At 41.8% G+C, this 18,966-nt stretch overlaps 1 protein-coding gene across 4 annotated transcripts in view; it reads left to right on the forward strand.

The window, feature by feature from the left end:
• LOC131684257 (extracellular serine/threonine protein CG31145) overlaps positions 1-18,966 on the forward strand; it is a 177,094-nt gene that overhangs the window by 71,937 nt on the left and 86,191 nt on the right. The window lies entirely within an intron of this gene.

The raw sequence follows: 18,966 nt of genomic DNA on the forward strand, positions 1-18,966 counted from the left end.
AACTCTTCAACCACCTCGATTTCGTCGCCACCGATGCAAACTCGAGGCGGGCGGTTCTCATTCTCTTCTCGTGAACCTCTTCCTATCATGTACTTTGTCTTCGACGTGTTGATGGCAAGTCCGACGCGCTTGGCTTCTCTTTTCAGTCTGATGTAGGCTTCCTCCATCTTCTCAAAGTTTCGTGCAATAATATCAACGTCATCGGCGAAGCCAAGTAGCTGAACGGACTTTGTGAAAATCGTACCACTCGTGTCGATCCCTGCTCTTCTTATTACACCTTCCAGCGCGATGTTGAATAACAGACACGAGAGACCATCACCTTGCCGTAACCCTCTGCGTGATTCGAAGGGACTCGAGAGCGTCCCTGAGACACGTACTACGCACATCACCCGATCCATCGTCGCCTTCACTAATCGCGTCAGTTTGTCCGGGAATCCGTACTCGTGCATAATCTGCCATAGCTGATCTCGATCGATAGTGTCGTATGCGGCTTTGAAGTCGATGAACAAATGATGTGTGGGCACATTGTACTCGCGGCATTTCTGCAGTACTTGACGAAGAGCGAACACCTGGTCCGTGGTAGATCGTTCGCTCATGAAACCCGCCTGGTACTGCCCCACGAACTCTCTTGCAATTGGTGATAGTCGACGGCATAATATTTGGGAGAGTACCTTGTAGGCGGCGTTCAGCAGGGTGATTGCTCGGTAATTACAGCAATCCAGCTTGTCGCCCTTTTTGTAGATAAGACACACGACAGCTTCCATCCACTCCTCCGGTAAAATCTCCTCCTCCCAAATCTTGGTAATCACCCAGTGCAGCGCTTTAGCCAGTGGCTCGCCACCGTGTTTTAGTAGCTCGCTTGGTATTTGGTCAACCCCAGCGGCTTTATTATTTTTGAGCCGGCTAATCTCCTCCTGGATTTCTTGGAGATCCGGAGCCGGTAGTGTAATGTCTTCCGTGCGTGCTCCCAGGTGCGTTACCGTGCCATCCTCGTCGTCTGCTGCATCGCCGTTCAGGTGTTCTTCGTAGTGCTGCCGCCACCTCTGGATCACCTCACACTGGTCCGTGAGAAGATTCCCGTTTGTATCTCTGCACATGTCGGCCTGTGGTACGTGGCCCCTGCGCGAGCGGTTCAACTTCTCGTAGAATTTCCGTGTGTCTTTAGCGCGGTACAGCTGCTCCATCGCTTCGCGATCTCGGTCCGGAAAACCGAGTTCTGCCTGTTCCGTGCCTGTTTATATCTCGCCTCGTTCGCCCTCGTGCGGTGTTGCAGCATTCTCGCCCATGCTGCATTCTTCTCTTCGACTAACTGCTCGCATTCGCCGTCGTACCAGTCGCTTCTTCGGTCCGGGCCCACCGTACCTAGTGCAGTGGCTGCGGTGCTACCTATGGCGGATCGGATATCTCTCCAGCCATCTTCAAGGGCAACTGCGCCTAGCTGCTCTTCCGTTGGTAGTGCCACTTCCAACTGCTGCGCGTATTCTTGAGCCACTCTGTCATCTTGTAGCCGCTCAATGTTTAGCCGCGGCGTTCGGCTTCGACGAGAGCTATGCACTGTCGAAAGTTTTGAGCGCAAGCATACTGCAACCAGGTGGTGTTCCGAACCTATATTCGCACTGCGATAAGTGCGGACGTTTGTGATGTCCGAGAAGAATCTACCGTCGATTAGAACGTGGTCGATTTGATTTTTTGTTACTTGGTCCGGTGATCTCCAGGTGACTTTGTGGATATCTTTGCGAGGGAAGAAGGTGCTTCGGATTACCATTCCACGGGAGGCTGCGAAGTTCACACATCGTTGGCCGTTGTCATTTGATACGGAATGCAGGCTGTTAGGCCCGATCACCGGTCTGTACATTGCCTCCCTTCCTACCTGTGCGTTCATGTCGCCGATGACAATTTTCACGTCTCGCAAAGGGCAACCGTCGTACGTCTGCTCCAGCTGCATGTAGAACGCTTCTTTCTCATCGTCGGGTCTCCCTTCGTGTGGGCAGTGCACGTTGATGATGCTGTAGTTGAAGAAACGGCCTTTGATCCTCAACTTGCACATCCTTGCGTTGATCGGCTGCCACCCGATCACACGTTGGCGCATCTTGCCCAGCACTATGAAGCCGGTTCCCAGCTCGTTGGTTGTACCACAGCTCTGGTAGAAGGTAGCCGCTCGATGCCCGCTTTTCCACACCTTCTGTCCCGTCCAGCAAAGTTCCTGCAGCGCCACGATATCGAAGTTGCGGGGGTGTAGCTCGTCGTAGATTATCCTGTCACATCCTGCGAAGCCGAGCGATCTGCAATTCCATGTTCCGAGTTTCCAATCGTGATCCTTTATTCGTCGCCTGGGTCGTTGCCGATTGTTCTGGGTCGTATTCTCTTCTGTATTGTTCGTTATATGGGTTTTTTAAGGGGCGGCTTATAGGGCCTACGCCAACCACCTGTCTCGCCGGTGGGTCATCGTGCCAGGACTGCTTAAGGTCCCACCTGGACACCAGGACAGGTTTACACCTTCCGAAGAAGGGTAACCCCCCCCCCCCTTCCCTGTCAGCATACGACCAAAGTTCCCACCGGGGTTGGTTACCCGATCTTCACTAAGGTTACTCGTATCCCAGTCGACGCCACGGGGAGGCCAGGGCTAGGAGTTACTGGGCAGGAGGCTAAGGACCGCAAGTGGGGTCTATTTTATGCCTTCAGGTACAAGAGGCTTACGCACTGCCCAGTCATTGACGACCATATCATTTTTCTTGTAAACTAGTGTAATTAGGGACATTGTGTGCAGCCCTACTATAGGACGTGAATTGATCTATAATTTATCACATCATAATGATGACCTAATTTTCGTGATTCTGAATTAGTTCACAAAATCAGTCCTGATATTTTCTCGTCAACTGTATCACGAAACTCGAAATACTATTCATGGATATATTCCAGATTCCTAGTATATTAGTCAAAATTCATCATTCGTGCTCGTTAAACAGTTCACGAAATCATAAAATATCTATATATTTTGTGTATTAGTGAAATTTAGAAATTTATTCGTGAATAATTTTTGTTCCATGAACTATTTCACAAAGATATTTCCCGCTAATACGGGCAGAACATATAAGAAAACTATTTGGACTTAGAAATTACGCTGAGCGCCAAATATACATTACAGAGTCAGATCATTTTCCTAAAATGGTTCACAAAACCGATGGATTTGCTTTCATGATCCAGAACATATTGTCACGTTGCTCAGGGTAAGACAAATGATGATGCACATAAATTATTGTAATCGTGACTAAGCTCATAAAATCATGAAGATCGTTCATATATCGGTTGTTTTGATCAATATAGTCAATACAAATCAGTGTATCCTAATATCATGAAAAACAATCCTAAAAAAATAATTACAATTCGGGTGCTACGCCATATATTTTTGACGGGAACAAGTTTTGTGAAAGCACAAACAGTTTCATGATACATGATCTCGGGAACTTTGAACTTTATACATGATATTTGGGAACTTTTCGTAAACGGTTTATTTTACAAATTTGTGATTTTTGTCATGAATTTATAAAAATTACACGTGTATAATTGTCATGTACAAAAAGAACCAGCTGCGAGGCAAGAGAGCAATTCTCTAGGAGAAAAAAAAAATACGTTCTTTACTTTATTTATAGAAAGGTATTAAAATCATTCTCCTTTTTACATTTCTTATAAAAGAAATGTATAGAATTCGCTCAAACTTTCAAGATTTTTTCCGAGGCCCGGAGGGCCGAGTCTTATATACCAATCGACTCAGCTCGACGATTTGGGACAATGTCTGTGTGTGTGTGTGTGTGTCTGTGTGTGTGTGTATGTAACGGACAAATTCTCATTCGTGTTTCTCAGCAATGGCTGAACCGATCTTATCCAAACCAATTTTAAATGAAAGAACTAAAAAACAGTATGAACGCTATTAATTTGTTTTTGATTCTGATGTTTAGTTTCCAAGATATGAATGTTTGAATGTGTAAAAATGGCGTTTTTTGCAGTTTTTTTAAATTATCTGCCGGAATTGAAAACATAGATTAACACGTTATATGTTTTAGACAGCTTTAACGAATACCTTTCAAAGAAGCTATAGATTGTTGAAATCGGACCATTATCAAAAGAGATATTTAACATTGAATGCGGACGAAAGATTTTTATCATTTCCCATTGCCAGAAATATGACCAAAAACATGTAATCTATTATTAACGCCAAAACGGCTTATTATAGGTCAATAGTATCTTCGGAGAATATAATGGAGGCAATACGCCCTTTCTTTTGGTATTGTGCTTTTACTGATTAATCTCCCTATGCGTGAGATATTTTCACAAATTTTCTTGGAAGTGGTTATATCGAAATGATGCCTTCAGCAAATTTGTAGCTCTTACTTTTGCGAATAACTTTACTGAAGACATAAAATATCTATTTTGAATACTTTAAAAGTTATGGCTTGTTGTTTGTGGATTAACTTTTGTCGCCCATTTATTGTTCAATATAGTAATAATCCATTGAAATTAAAAAAACATTACGATAAAACGAATTTTGTATTTCATTTTTCTATCTACAACCGCTAGAAATAATCACCGAACACTTCCAAGTTGTCTGGAAGGAACTTGATACCTTATCAGTGCAAAAATGTTCATTTGTACGAACCTTCTGACTGCAATTTTTCTAACTTATAACCAACGGATCGATCGGAAACATATCGGAAAATGAAAGTGAAGTAAATAACTCCAAGCAACGGCGTAGCCAAGAGAAGGTTTTGGGGTTTAACAACTCCCTCCCTACCACACCCAAAAAATATATTGAATTGCAATTGAAAATTTATTGATGCAAATTGATTTAATTCAGTATTACAATAACAATTATCTGATCCGTACATTGATAACCTGTTGTTGTAAACATCATGAGGACTTTTGATAAATTGTCAGAATGGGGTCCTGATATGTAATTGATCTGTTGGTCTTGATTTCACATTTGCCTAATAGCATCAATATCAAATTCCTGCCTGAAATCATTCCAATAGAAAATTCCAGAGTTCTGTAATCAATCATAATCCTCAGATTTCTTTTCAAATTGAGCTCGCTTTTGTAGAGATGTACTGTAATGAGGGTCTTTATTTAATAAAAAGCGAAGTTAAAATTGATTTAATGTCTATGAAACATTTGTTAAAAATGTGTTTGCCTTTCTCATTCACTCTAAAATTCGTCAATCTAATCCCGACCGGGAGGGCCGAGTGTCATATGCTAATCGACTCAGTTCGTCGAGATAGGAAAATGTATGTGTGTGTATGTATGCATGTGTGTGTATGTGTGTATGTGGAAAAAAATATGACCTCTGTTAATCAGAGATGGCTGGATCGATTTGCACAAAGTTAGTCTCAAATGAAAGGTACAACCTTCCCATCGGCTGCAATTGATTTTTTTATTGATTGGACTTCCGGTTCCGGAGTTAGGAGTTGAAGAGTGCAATCACACAGCAAATTCCCATATAAACTGAAATGAAAAATTTTCAAAATCAAATTTGTATTTTTGATGCCAAATGACTTTAAAATGCATGAACCATTGAGATTTGATATAAACTCGAAAAAATAATGTTTGAAAAAAATTGATTTTTTTAGACTTTTTTGCCTTTCTCATATAGAAAGGTTATGCAATCACTCCAAAAATCGTCAATCATACCGGCCCGGAGGGAGTATGCAGTGAGGGGTTGCTGTTTTAAAATTAAAACTAGTTTAAAATTTCTTAACAAGTTGAAAATTTTCGGCAGGACCCGGACCTCCCGGATCTTACTATGTGATACTGAAACATCGCTTGAAACCAGCGGCGGTCAAGCGATGTTTCAGTATCACATAGTATCTCAAGATCGTGGCTGTCGATCCATTGTACGTATGTGCAAATTGTACTGAACATGTAATATTCATTTCCACCATCGTATTGAACATAACCAGCCATGGAATCGTAGTCTGGACAAATGAGAAAAACCCAATTGCACCACTAGGTGGATCAAAATAGGTTTTTATTTTGGGAATGCGTCGAGTTGAGACGAAAACGTAATATGATTAATAACGAGGATAACATTTTCCGAATGTAGAGCGAAATTTATGAAAAATGACGATTTCCATTCGACTCTAGCAGGTCCTGGTCGATTTTGATGAGAATTTGATTTTTGTTGTATGACTTATATGTATAGGTCAAATGTTCCAAAACAATAATTTAAGGTCAAGATAGCATCATTTTGAAACCGCCAATTTCGGAGGTTTAGTATCTTCGATGAGTTTTACATACGAGCAGCGCATCATTTGATAAAGTAATTTTGACGGTATATCGTCCAAGAAGTATTTATGGTGAATTTTCTCAGGTTAATATTCATGACTACAATAAAGTCTCAACAAATTTGCTAAAGACACGAACTCTGTTACTATTGTCTGAAAAATTAATTCTGCATAATTTTAAAACTTCAAAAATTACGGTTTCGGAATTATGCCGTTTGGACAGTAAGATCGATTTTCACCAAACTCCCACAAATTGTAAAATTGGTATTGTAAAAAAACGTAAGGGCGATACTTCAATGCTGATAGGTGGGACCGAAAAATTAACCAACGCCAAAGGAACTATATTCTATATATACTATCATTTTGTCAATTTCAATAGCAAACACAAATTTTAATTTAATAATTTCAAATACTTTATGAAGTTTTGGGTTTCGATCACTGAATCAAGCAATCTAGGATGTAAAAAACACAATAGTTCTTAAATAGGAAATAAAACCAAGTCTGGAAATATTCACTGTTGATTTTCTTTGAATGGTATCACTGCTACTATAGCTTTTTTCAAGAAAAAGCGTTGATTTCTTAGTACTCAGTCGCGTTGTAAATTTGAGTAAAGTATGAACCACAAATCGATTAAAAAAAATCGATTTTTTGGCTCAGTACAATATACATAACCCCTTTAGGAAAATTCAGTTTTCCCACCACAATGCATTTATTGAGGAATTTAGATATTTTATTAACAGAGCATTAGCAATAATTCGTTTGTATGTCTATTTTATTGGCCATTTTTTCGCTTTCCCATTGATTTGGTTTGAGATTTCTAGCACTGATGTTGTCCTATGCTGATTTGAGCGATTCTCTGAGTCCTGCCACTATCCCATGTAGTATGCGTTATCAAAAACATCGCGAAGCATCAAGTTCTAAAAGTTCTCAAACGATATAATATCCGAAGAGAGTGATAAGAGTTATAAGAAATGTCTCATCACACTGTTAGGTGGATTAAAAGCGTTTTTTTATTGAACATCCGTTATTTGGATGTCAACATTAACAGCTATGAAAGAGCAACATAATATCCTAACAAAATACATGGAAAAAAATTGTTGCCAAAATCGTAAATTAAGTGCCATGAATTGTGGATCAATCACGTTTTTACAAAAATCATGTGTTTTGTAATTAATTATTTATTTTTTTTATTCATTTCGTTTATTTGATAGGCACAAATGCGTTAGCTTGGCGGTGCCAAATTCCTTTGTTTTTACATTTTGGATATTTTAAAACTAGGAGGTTACAATGGTGAAATATTTTTTTTTAAAAAGAAAATTTTTACAGCTATCTTAAGACTAGAAATAAGATTCTATATACAAGAGAGGGAGCAAAAGATTTTTTTTTATGAAAAATTTTAAAACAAGGAATTCAATAGTAATAGTTTTTTAGGAAATATTTACAGTTATCTTAAAACTAACAATATAGTTTGGTACACAAAAGGGGGAACAAATGTTTATGAGAAAATTCACCGGTGTTTTAAAACTAGGGATACAATTCTATTTACAAGATGGGGGACAATAGTTTTAACAAAGGTAAAATTACAACTATCTTAAAACTAGGAATACAGAATACAAATTTGAACTTTTTTAGCGGAGACTTATGCTTGGTCAAGATATTCAGAGGGGGGCTGTAGAAGCAGTTGTATCAAGGACAGGGGAGAGAAAGCGTAGATGGTGACCGGGAGAGAAGAGCAAAACTTGCAACTTTCGGGCAAACGGGAGATCAGCGAAACAAATTAGCGCCTCAGTCTAGTAGGTCGGGTTCACGGATGGTATTCTTCGGACCCGCGGGGAATCCTTCAAAAGTCATCGGACCTCGAGTCGCTCTCGCTTCAGATTCCGTAGTGGTAAGTGCGACGGCGGTTACATAGTTGCAGTCTGGAGCTGATTGGTCCCAAAAGGCAGGAGAAAACTTCTAAAACGAGAAATAAAAAGAGAGGGGCTAAATTGGGATATTTATCGTTTTTATGAAAGTATAAATAAGGGACATATAGGGGAAATCACGATTTGCCAGCATATCTCGGACTGGGACATTGGGTGGTCTACCTCGGGCCCGAAGGGAATCCTTTAACTGAGACCTGGCGTCCAAATACCCGGCGCATACCCAGACAACGTGCTCGATGTCGTGATAGCCCTCGTCACAAGCGCACAGACTACTCTCCGCAAGCCCAATACGCCGCAAATGCGCATCCAAGGTGTAGTGGTTGGACATAAGTCGGGACATTACACGAATAAAATCCCGACCCACATCCATCCCCCTGAACTTCGTTGATACCTTTGGGGTAATGGAATGTAGCCATCGTCCAAGTTCACCATTGCTCCACGAGGTTTGCCAACTGCTGAGTGTCCTCTGACGACAAATACTAAAAAATTCGTTGAAGCAGTTTGGTCTTTCATATATGTCACCATTTAATGCGCCCACCTTTGCTAATGAGTCGGCCTTTTCATTGCCCGGGATAGAGCAATGAGAGGGGACCTAAACAAAGGTAATTTGATAAGATTTTTCAGATAACGTACACAAGGACTCCCGTATCTTCCCCAGGAAATATGGGAATTGCTTTTTGGGCTTCATCGCACGAAGAGCCTCGATGGAGCTGAGGCTGTCCGAAATGATGAAGTAGTGATCTGTGGGCAGAGTGTCGATGATCCCAAGGGTGTACTGAATTGCAGCTAACTCTGCGACGTAAACTGAAGCGGGATCATTGAGCTTGAATAAGGCGGTGATAGTATTGTTGAAGATACCGAAGCCAGTGGACCCATCGAGATTTAATCCGTCAGTGTAGAACATTTTGTCACAGTCGACTTCTCGGAATTTATTATAAAATATATTGGGGATCACTTGCGGGCGTATATGGTCCGGGATTCCACGAATCTCTTCCTTCATGGATGTGTCGAAGAATACAGTAGAATCAGAAGTATCTAGGAAACGAACACGGTTGGGAGTATATGAAGAAGGATTAATGCTCTGTGCCATGTAGTCGAAGTACAAGGCCATAAATCGGGTTTGAGAATTAAGCTCGACGAGCCTCTCGAAGTTTTCAATCACCAACGGGTTCAGAATGTCGCATCGGATGAGCAATCGATATGAGAGTTCCCAAAATCGATTTTTTAGCGGAAGAACGCCCGCCAGCACTTCGAGACTCATCGTATGGGTCGAGTGCATGCAACCCAAGGCAATGCGCAAGCAACGATACTGGATTCTCTCCAGTTTGATGAAGTGTATGTTCGCAGCGGAGCGGAAACTGAAACACCCGTACTCCATCACCGACAATATCGTTGTTTGGTATAACCTGATCAGGTCTCCTGGGTGGGCACCCCACCATGTTCCAGTTATTGTTCGGAGAAAATTGATCCTTTGTTGGCATTTCTGTTTCAGATACCTAATGTGACATCCCCAGGTACCTTTAGAGTCGAACCAGACCCCGAGATATTTAAATGTGAAAACCTGATTGATCGTTACACCCGTTAATAGAAGCTGGAGTTGCGCCGGCTCACGCTTCCTAGAAAAAACAACCAACTCAGTTTTCTCCGTGGAGAACTCAATACCCAGCTGAAGAGCCCAAGCAGACAAATTGTCCAAGGTATTTTGTAATGGTCCTTGCAAGTCGGCAGCTTTGGGCCCTGTGACAGAGACCACGCCGTCGTCTGCAAGTTGTCTTAGCGTGCATGAATTGGCAAGACAATCGTCAATGTCATTCACGTAGAAATTGTAGAGCAGGGGACTTAGACATGAGCCCTGGGGAAGACCCATGTAGCTAAATCGCAATGTTGTTAAATCGCCATGCGAAAAGTGCATGTGCTTTTCAGACAACAGGTTTAGCAAAAAGTTATTTAAAATTGGTGAAAGACCATGCTGGTGCAGCTTCTCTGACAGAATGTTGATAGAAACTGAGTCAAAAGCCCCCTTAATATCCAAGAAGACTGATGCCATCTGCTCTTTGTTAGCATAGGCCATTTGGATTTCTGTAGAAAGCAACGCAAGGCAATCGTTCGTCCCTTTGCCTTTGCGGAAGCCAAATTGTATATCTGACAGTAAGCCATTTGCTTCAACCCAATTGTCGAGGCGATACAAGATCATTTTCTCGAACAACTTCCGAATACAGGACAGCATTGCAATCGGCCGATACGAGTTGTGGTCGGAGGCTGGTTTTCGTGGTTTTTGGATGGCAATGACCTTCACTTGCCTCCAGTCATGAGGGACAATGTTACCCTCAAGAAACTTGTTAAATAAATTCAACAAGCGCCTTTTTGCAGTGTCAGGCAGATTCTTCAGCAAGTTGAATTTGATTCTGTCTAGCCCTGGGGCGTTATTGTTCCATGATAAGAGAGCAAGTGAGAACTCCACCATCGAAAACGGTGTTTCGTTCGCGGTATCGTGAGGAGACGCGGCGCGGCACGTTTTCTGTACCGGGACAGAGTCCGGACAGATCTTCTTGGCGAAAGCGAATATCCAACGGTTTGAATATTCCACATTCTCGTTGGTACTATTACGGTTACGCATACGTCGAGCCGTACCCCAAAGAGTGCTCATCGCTGTTTCTCTCGTTAACCCGTCGACGAACCGGCGCCAATAACTGCGTTTTTTGGATTTCATTAGACTCTTCATTCGCCTTTCTAACGACGCGTACTGTTGATAGCTAGCGGGTAACCCGTCTTCCCGGAAGGCCTTATATGCAGTGGACTTTTCCGCGTACAGCTCTGAGCACTCTTTATCCCACCACAGGGTGGGAGACCGTCCATGGGTATTCGCGCTGGGTACTGGTTTAGTCTGAGCTTGATTCGCACTGTCGAGAATCAAGCCAGCCAAAAACCTGTACTCTTCCTCCGGAGGAAGTTCTTGAGTGGATTCGATTTTAACGGATATCGCGGTCGCGTAACTCTTCCAATCAATGTTCCGTGTGAGGTCATACGAGACATTGATTGTTTCCGATGGTCTTGAACCGTTAGCAATTGAAATCACGATAGGCAAATGATCGCTACCGTGGGGATCAGGGATCACCTTCCACCTGCAATCTAACTGTAGCGATGTCGAGCATAGCGATAAATCCAACGCGCTTGCGCGTGCTGGTGGTGTAGGAATCCGCGTCATTTCTCCCGTGTTTAAGATGGTCATGTTGAAATTGTCGCAAAGATCTTGGATTAATGTTGATCTATTATCATCATGAAGACAGCCCCATACCGTACCGTGCGAGTTAAAGTCTCCCAGAACTAGCCGCGGGGCCGGTAAGGATTCCGTGATATTACAAAGCGTTCGGTGCCCTACCGAGGCTCTAGGAGGAATGTAGATGGAAGCAATGCAAAGGTCTTTGATTAGAACTTGACAAGCGATAATTTCAATGCCTGGTGTCGAAGGGAGGTTAATTCGGTTGAAAGAATAGCACTTTTTGATCCCCAAAAGTACTCCTCCATAAGGGTTTTCTCGATCCAGACGGATTATATTAAAGTCGTGGAAGTTGAGATTTATATCGGAAGTTAACCAAGTTTCACATAATGCGAAAACATCACATTTTAAACTGTTTAGTAGGAATTTGAAGGAATCGATTTTCGGGAGGATACTTCTGCAATTCCACTGTAGGACAGTGATCGAATCGGTGACCTCGTTCGATGACTTAGCCATCGAAGGATACGATCGCTGCAAGGGGCCATTTAGTAGTCAACTGCTTCAAAAATGTTTGCACCATAGGGAGAAAATGTATCAGAATGCTTTTAAGAGGATCAGTAACATTGAAAGCTGTGAAAATTAAGTCCACTATGTCAGAAAATTTCATTAGTCCGCTACTGGACTGAGTATTTGTTTGGAAAAAGGGAACACTTGGGGTTTTTGGTGTCCCTGGAAGTGGTGGATACTCCTTGTTAGAATTAAAATTTCCAAGTCCTGGAGCAAATTGCTTCGGCTTTAGTGCATCACTTCCGTTGGATTTATTGATTGTAGTTGGCGCACTCTGAGTGGACGACACCTTGGCACCCTTACGAGGCAATCTAGGGGAAGCTTGATTTTTCCTCTTCCTGGACTCCCCTGGGTTAACCAAAGATGTTCCCTCTTGTGGGTCGTCAGATTCTTGCTCAACGCCAGCCAAAAGAGCAAAGGAATTTTCGGAAGGGACAGATGGCGAAGCATTCTTAAGAATTTCTGCATAAGAGCGCTTCGAGCGTTCCTTAAGGGAGCGCTTAATTTTATCCCCGCGCTGTTTGTACGCGGGGCATGATTTAAGATCATGCGGAAGGCCCCCGCAGTAAATACACTTCTCAGTTTCTCCACTGCAAGCGTCATCCTCATGTTCTCCCTCGCATTTGCCGCACCTTTTCTTATTGCCACAATAGGTGGCTGTGTGGCCCAGCTGCTTGCAATTGCTGCAGTTCATTACCCGCGGTACAAACAGGCGAACCGGTAGACGAACCTTATCCAGGAGGACATATTTGGGGAGGGAAGACCCGGAGAAAGTCACCCGAATCGAGTCTGACAATGAATAAGTTGTCTTATTATTCTCAGTTTTTGCTGAATACAATTGCTTGCATTCCAGAATCTTCACATGTTCAAGTGAGGGGTCCTTAAAGCAACCAACTCCATACTTCAACACGTCTTCGCACTTCAAACCCGGTTCGGCAACGACCCCGTCGATCTCCACTGCCAAACAAGGTATATACACCTTAAATTGCTTTGTAAAGCGCTCGCTGCGAGCAATCTGGTTTGCCTGGTCGAGGTCATTCACTAATATGCGTATCTTATTAGCTCTAACACGTGTTATCTGAGCTACGGCCGGGTAGTTAGCAGTCAGCTCCCGTGAGATCTCTAAAATATTAAGCGATTTCGTAATGGGCCGGAAATAGACCACCCAGGGCCCAGTTGAGCTGGGTGGGTATGTTTTAATACGAGGAGGACTGGGGGAATCAGAGGAGGGAGTGATTTCGGGTTTATCCGGTAAATCCATGGGAACATCATTCCCATCCAATGTTACTTCGCCCTCGGCCATTTAGGCACGAGGAAAGCACGTGGTGTAAACGAGAGATGAAACTTATATTCAGGGGAAAGGGATCTAAGAAGTAGCGATAGATCGGGGGAAAGGGAAATGAGAAAAAAAAAGATACTTAGCTTATATAGCGGCTTGTCCGGTTATTGAACTATTCACTTCACCAACCTAGGCACCGGCGAACAAAGCCTGCCTCAAACAATGACTGGCCTTCACAATGTATATATTTATATTGATCCACTCTATGCACAGCACAAGAAAACGATCTGCTTCGATCGAGAGTTCAGACGATTGTGTTGTAATTAATTATGTTGTTGCCGGCTACATTTTGTTGGTCTAAAAATGCTGAAAATTATGCTGGCACCACGTTTGCACGCTTTTTACCCCGTGTGCTGGTGCTGAATTTTGGGTAATGCAAATTTCAACGTTTAAAAACTTATTTTTGATCCATAGCAAAAAATGTTGCTGTAAAAACTTCAGGTAGACGAACTGGTTGATTTTCACGCCATCCATTTCACATTTGTCACTGGGATTAATGGAATCAAGATTTTTACCGAGTACCTATTATTTTGATGTTTAATTTTGCTACTTACATCGAATAATTTCTCATCCGAATATATAATGGTGACGGCAGGATGATGTTCGAACTAACTGTTTAGAATTTTGCATATTTTCAGTTTCTTTTTTCGTTGCTTCAGAACAGCTTCTTTCGGATGTTGTCGGATTTTGTATGGATTCAAACCAAGGTCTCTTTCCGCCATAGTTTGGATCGTAACACATTGTAGATCGCTTCCATTAGGTTCATGGATCTGGCCGGATCGGGCGACGTAATTTGATGGCGTTTGTCCCTACAAAACGAAGCCTTTTCGATTCTGGACATCTAGATGCTCCATTTTCTTCTTGCAATCGTTTCTTGTGTCGCTAAAATTTCCTACTTAATCGATTATTGATATTTATCGATTGCCTTGGTCGATTAATCGAATCCGACGGCGCTGGTGGTTGAGTGGTAAGCGCGACCGCCACTCATTCCAGTTGGTCGGGGTTTAATCCCAACCGAGGTCGTTGAGATTTTTCTAAGTGAAAAAATCCGTGGTCACGTCTTCCTTCGGAAGGGAAGTAAAACCATTGGTCCCCGGTCCATGAGATGATGGATCGATATCTAGTCCAGATAATGGAGTCTCTGGCGTCGGTAAAGAAGATGTAAAATCCAACTTCTATACTTACCAATAAATATCTCCTCCTCCCGTGATACTTGTGGAGTGCGTTGTAGTATATACGACCTCTAGCAAAAGCAAGCAATGGACTAATATCCCTTCCCTTTGCTTCCGCGATCTACGTTCGGGCCTAGCCGGCGCCGAGATTGATCAATAAAAACACTAGGATTGTCAAAAGTTACACATTGAAAGATGTTTCCCAGGCAAAATTATCTACTAAATTTTCTGTGCAACTTCAGCTAGTCCAGATCGATCCCTCCCCAAGATTTAGGGGTTTGACGGTTTTGCAAACATCATCAAGCATCAATTGCTTTAAGATGGGTACTGCATTACACCTCGATTGTGGTGCGTCGAGGAGACCGAGAGGGCTTATGCGCCTTTTTTATGTTATATGTCTTTTCATACTCCGCACCAGCGCATACTAACGCTAAACCACTGGTCTATGGGCGGTGGCGTGGCCGACTGGCGGATCGACGTAGATTGACTTTTGCTGTGTGCCATGTTTGCAAATATTGTTCTATTGGTGGTATTCGTGGACGGGGCTCACGGAGGGAGTCATTGTGTGTCCATTTATCGGTCGACTTCGTCATCGTGCATATACCAATTAAATTAATTTAATAATTAAATTAATTTAATAAAGTAGAATAAGTAGAAACCTATTAGTTGTAGCTTTGTGATAATCGTTGTTTTTCGTACTAGTGTACAACTGTTATGTGCTAGTCGTATGTGTATCTATGTATGTATTCGTCTGAGTATTTGTGACAGTTGGGTCAGGGAATGGATGCAGAACTGACGTATATGATAGAATAGTGGCTAATTCTTCTGGTGATCAATCTGAGCATTTAGTTCTATTCATTGGGGAAAGTCGGGCTGGATAAATTAGGGTAAAATAAATTTACCGACGCAAATGAGTCATCCATTCCCGGCCAGCATAGCATGATGAAAGTCTAACAGCATGCAATTGTCGGTAATGATAAATATACAACATTTGCTGCATTTAGACGAGTTTGATTGCATGTTCCATGTGTTTTCTATTCTACTTCATTGGCCTGTTTCTTCTGTGCATCTATTAGTTTGCTTTTCCATTATTTATGTATACCAAAATAGTATTGTTCAATTTATACAGTTCTAGTCAAGCTCTTTGCATCTTTTTTTCTTTATTCAGCATGTTATGATTCCTTTTATTAGTATATCTCTGCTATACGCTATCTATACTCATATAGGTACAAACGCTCGTGGCTTTCGCGATAACACAAAACTGGCCACAAACGCGACCATGCAATTGCAATAATCCACATATACTTACGCCCGCGATTTCGCCTACATGAAAACACCCCGGTAATTAAGTAAACGTGGCATCTTTAAACTTCCATACGCGGTCTCAAACATTAACCCACCACTCGCGCGATCATGAAACGGTCACGTCCGAAAGTTTTACCAGTCTGGAATAATGCCTTCAGTTGAACCAATCAAAAAAGGACACTCATATTCACTAAACAACACGTTCCATGGTGACATGACCTAGAACTCAAGTGATATGGGGAAACGGACTACTATCTGTATCATACACTAAAAATTAAGCTTCAGATTCAGGGTCCGCGCGCGATCAAACAAAAATACACAATCCACGTCCATGGCGACTTCAGCGGGCACTCTAGTGATATAGAAGATCTCACACTATTTTAGCATCTTAGAAGTACACCAAAAAATAAAGTATTAGACTCGCGGTCCGTGCGCGATTATCCAAGAACACATGCGAATATGCGAAAGGCATACGGTTATAAAATAGAATTTATACACGCGAAGTTACATACACGTTAGCACACGAGACATACAAACGCACACGCGATCGAAGACGTTAACTACAAATGCTCGAGCTCTTCGCGATGATACACGTGATCGCGAGTCCCTACGCCCGCACATACCTAAACCGTACAATGAATATCACATTCAGAATCACGGCCCGCTACAATTGGCCTAATGCAGTGTTTTATTGGGCGACATTGCCTGTCTCGTCTGCAAATTGTAGTATGTGATTCTGACGGGGAACCCTTCCGAGAATCTAGCTCTACAGCTCCAGTAGGACAATTCTCGGAAAAAAAAACTTCAGCTAGTCCAGATCGATAACGGAATAGCAGCCAGGGATGATCGCACAAGCTCACAAGCTCAAGCTCTTGGTCGATTAATTGAATCAAGCTCTTGAAAATTACTCGATTAACGGATAATCGATTATTTGCAAAAATCAGACATCTCTAATTGCACCGTAGAAACTTACACAATCCCACGATTAGGAATATATCGGTAAATTAAACGTTATCAGTGTATTGGTTTTAGAAAAATCCTGCACTAATACATATGGAAACATACGGTGCGTAGACAGTGATAGCAACTCTGTGTATCATTTAACCTATAAACACACGGCATCTCGTTTTTTAATGGGCGTGAATCAGGGCTGGGACATAATGCATAATGGGTTTTGCACATTAGAGAAGAAATGTTAATTGATCATTTAAGTTGTTTTTGTCCTCCTAGGACATACAAATCCAGTGCACTCCGCAATTGTAGCAAAGGGCCATCAAAAATATGTTTGAGCACAAACCATTTGTTTACATTCTCGATGGATGACTGAGAGTACATATATTTTGCTGCATAACACTGCGTGAAAATATCATCGCTTAATTCAAACACTTGCGAACAGATGTTATGTATGCTTTCGTGTTTGTATCCGAGTTGTTCAGCATAGCGTCACTGTTTGTGAGAATAGAAGTTCGTAGGTACAAACACTAATGAAGTATGTATTATTGTGTATGTTTACTGAATAATCAAAAAAAATTTGAATCGTGCCAATGCTTTTATGAAAAGTCTTAAGTTTCAAACAGGTAACTGACGTCTCTATCTCTACATACAGAGTTTGACAATAGGATACATGGATATTCCACCGATGGATGGAGGTCAGTTTGACAACGTCAAAATCGGTTGAAATGTCATTAACAAAGAGCTGTTGCAGTAAACAATGGAAAACAATGCACACTTTCTTTGATTTGATGCAAACAAAAGTGCTCCTCGTTCGTATTTAGAACAAATTTCGTTACAATCAATGCTCTTATGTTGACTACGATAATGTGACGTCATATCACCCTCTTGGTTTCAACAGCAATGTAATCAATGATGTTTTTTTGCCAATGTTTGTTTCTGGTCTTCAAATTTAAAATTTAAAAGTTAAAACATGTAATATAGCTTTAAAATAAAATTTGCAATTTATTTTCCAAAAACAGCTGATCTTCCGAACCCGAGAGTAGAGGATCCTCTTAACGGTTTGAGCACGTGCGTGTAAGCAATACCTACAGACCTAGATCACCACATTGCATTGTAGAGTTAGATCGTTATTTTGTAATCTCGATGAGTAACCAAGAAAACAAAACAATTTAAAAGACTTTGTGTATGACACAATTCGCTTATCGTCACGTACTCCCACGTTGTTAAAATGCAAATCGAAACAAATCTGTACACAATCAACAAATTATTCAAACATGCAAATATCTGGTTCCATTGGAATCCCCCCACGATACGCGAATTGCACATTCAACAGTCAACCATGATAGCACATCGGTAGCCAGGATTAGTAAGCAGCACATCCCCTGCCTTTCAGAATTAGCCGCAGCGCGTCGCGTTCAACTTCCTGATCTGCTTAGAGCTCATCCCCCACGCCCAACGCCCACCGTGTTCTCATAGGTTATGATTTCTCCGTTTCAGCAGTTAGAACACATTGTAGAACTACTTGAGGCGCCGCCGACACGCCAGACAGTTTGTAGTTCTAGCGCTGATATGTAAATTTCTAGTGAACGTTTACAATTTTCTGTATAAACTTTCTGAGACTAAGTCGGAAAAGACCCCGTCAATAGCAGCGCATTTTGCCTCTATCGTTTATTATTATTATTATTTTAGTTCTACGCCGCACTGGTTGAACAATAAAGGTGCTGTCAATTGGCAGGACGTGCTCGGAATGTTAGTAAGTCTTCTTCGGTGGTAGCTTTCGATTGGCGAGTCACCGGGAAGTAGGGCATAATTCTAGCCGTGCCGAATGATACGAGAAAAGTCACACGAATTAGCATGCGAATTGGTTGTTGGGTAGGATGGCATCGGTAAAGGTTTTGAGTTTTCCACTTTAATAATGTCTTAACAGGAGCCGTAGACGAAATAGAGCAATTTTGTAAGGTAAATAATGTTACAAAATGTAGAGTATCTTGATTCGAAGGCTCCAGAAAAGTTTGTATTTTGAAGATAAGCGCGTGCCCAATTGTGGCACGTGGTTAAATGAACAAAGCAATTAGTTTGACGATATTCGAAAGAAAAAGAATTGGCGAAAAATTTCGACAAAATTTCTTATCTCTATCGACCTGCAACATGCCTACTAAAACGATAGAGTAATAACCAACACGATGAACTAAAGTTTTTCTTTGTTTCAATT

This window comes from Topomyia yanbarensis, chromosome 2 (assembly GCF_030247195.1).
Source record: "Topomyia yanbarensis strain Yona2022 chromosome 2, ASM3024719v1, whole genome shotgun sequence".
Lineage (NCBI taxonomy): Eukaryota > Metazoa > Arthropoda > Insecta > Diptera > Culicidae > Topomyia > Topomyia yanbarensis.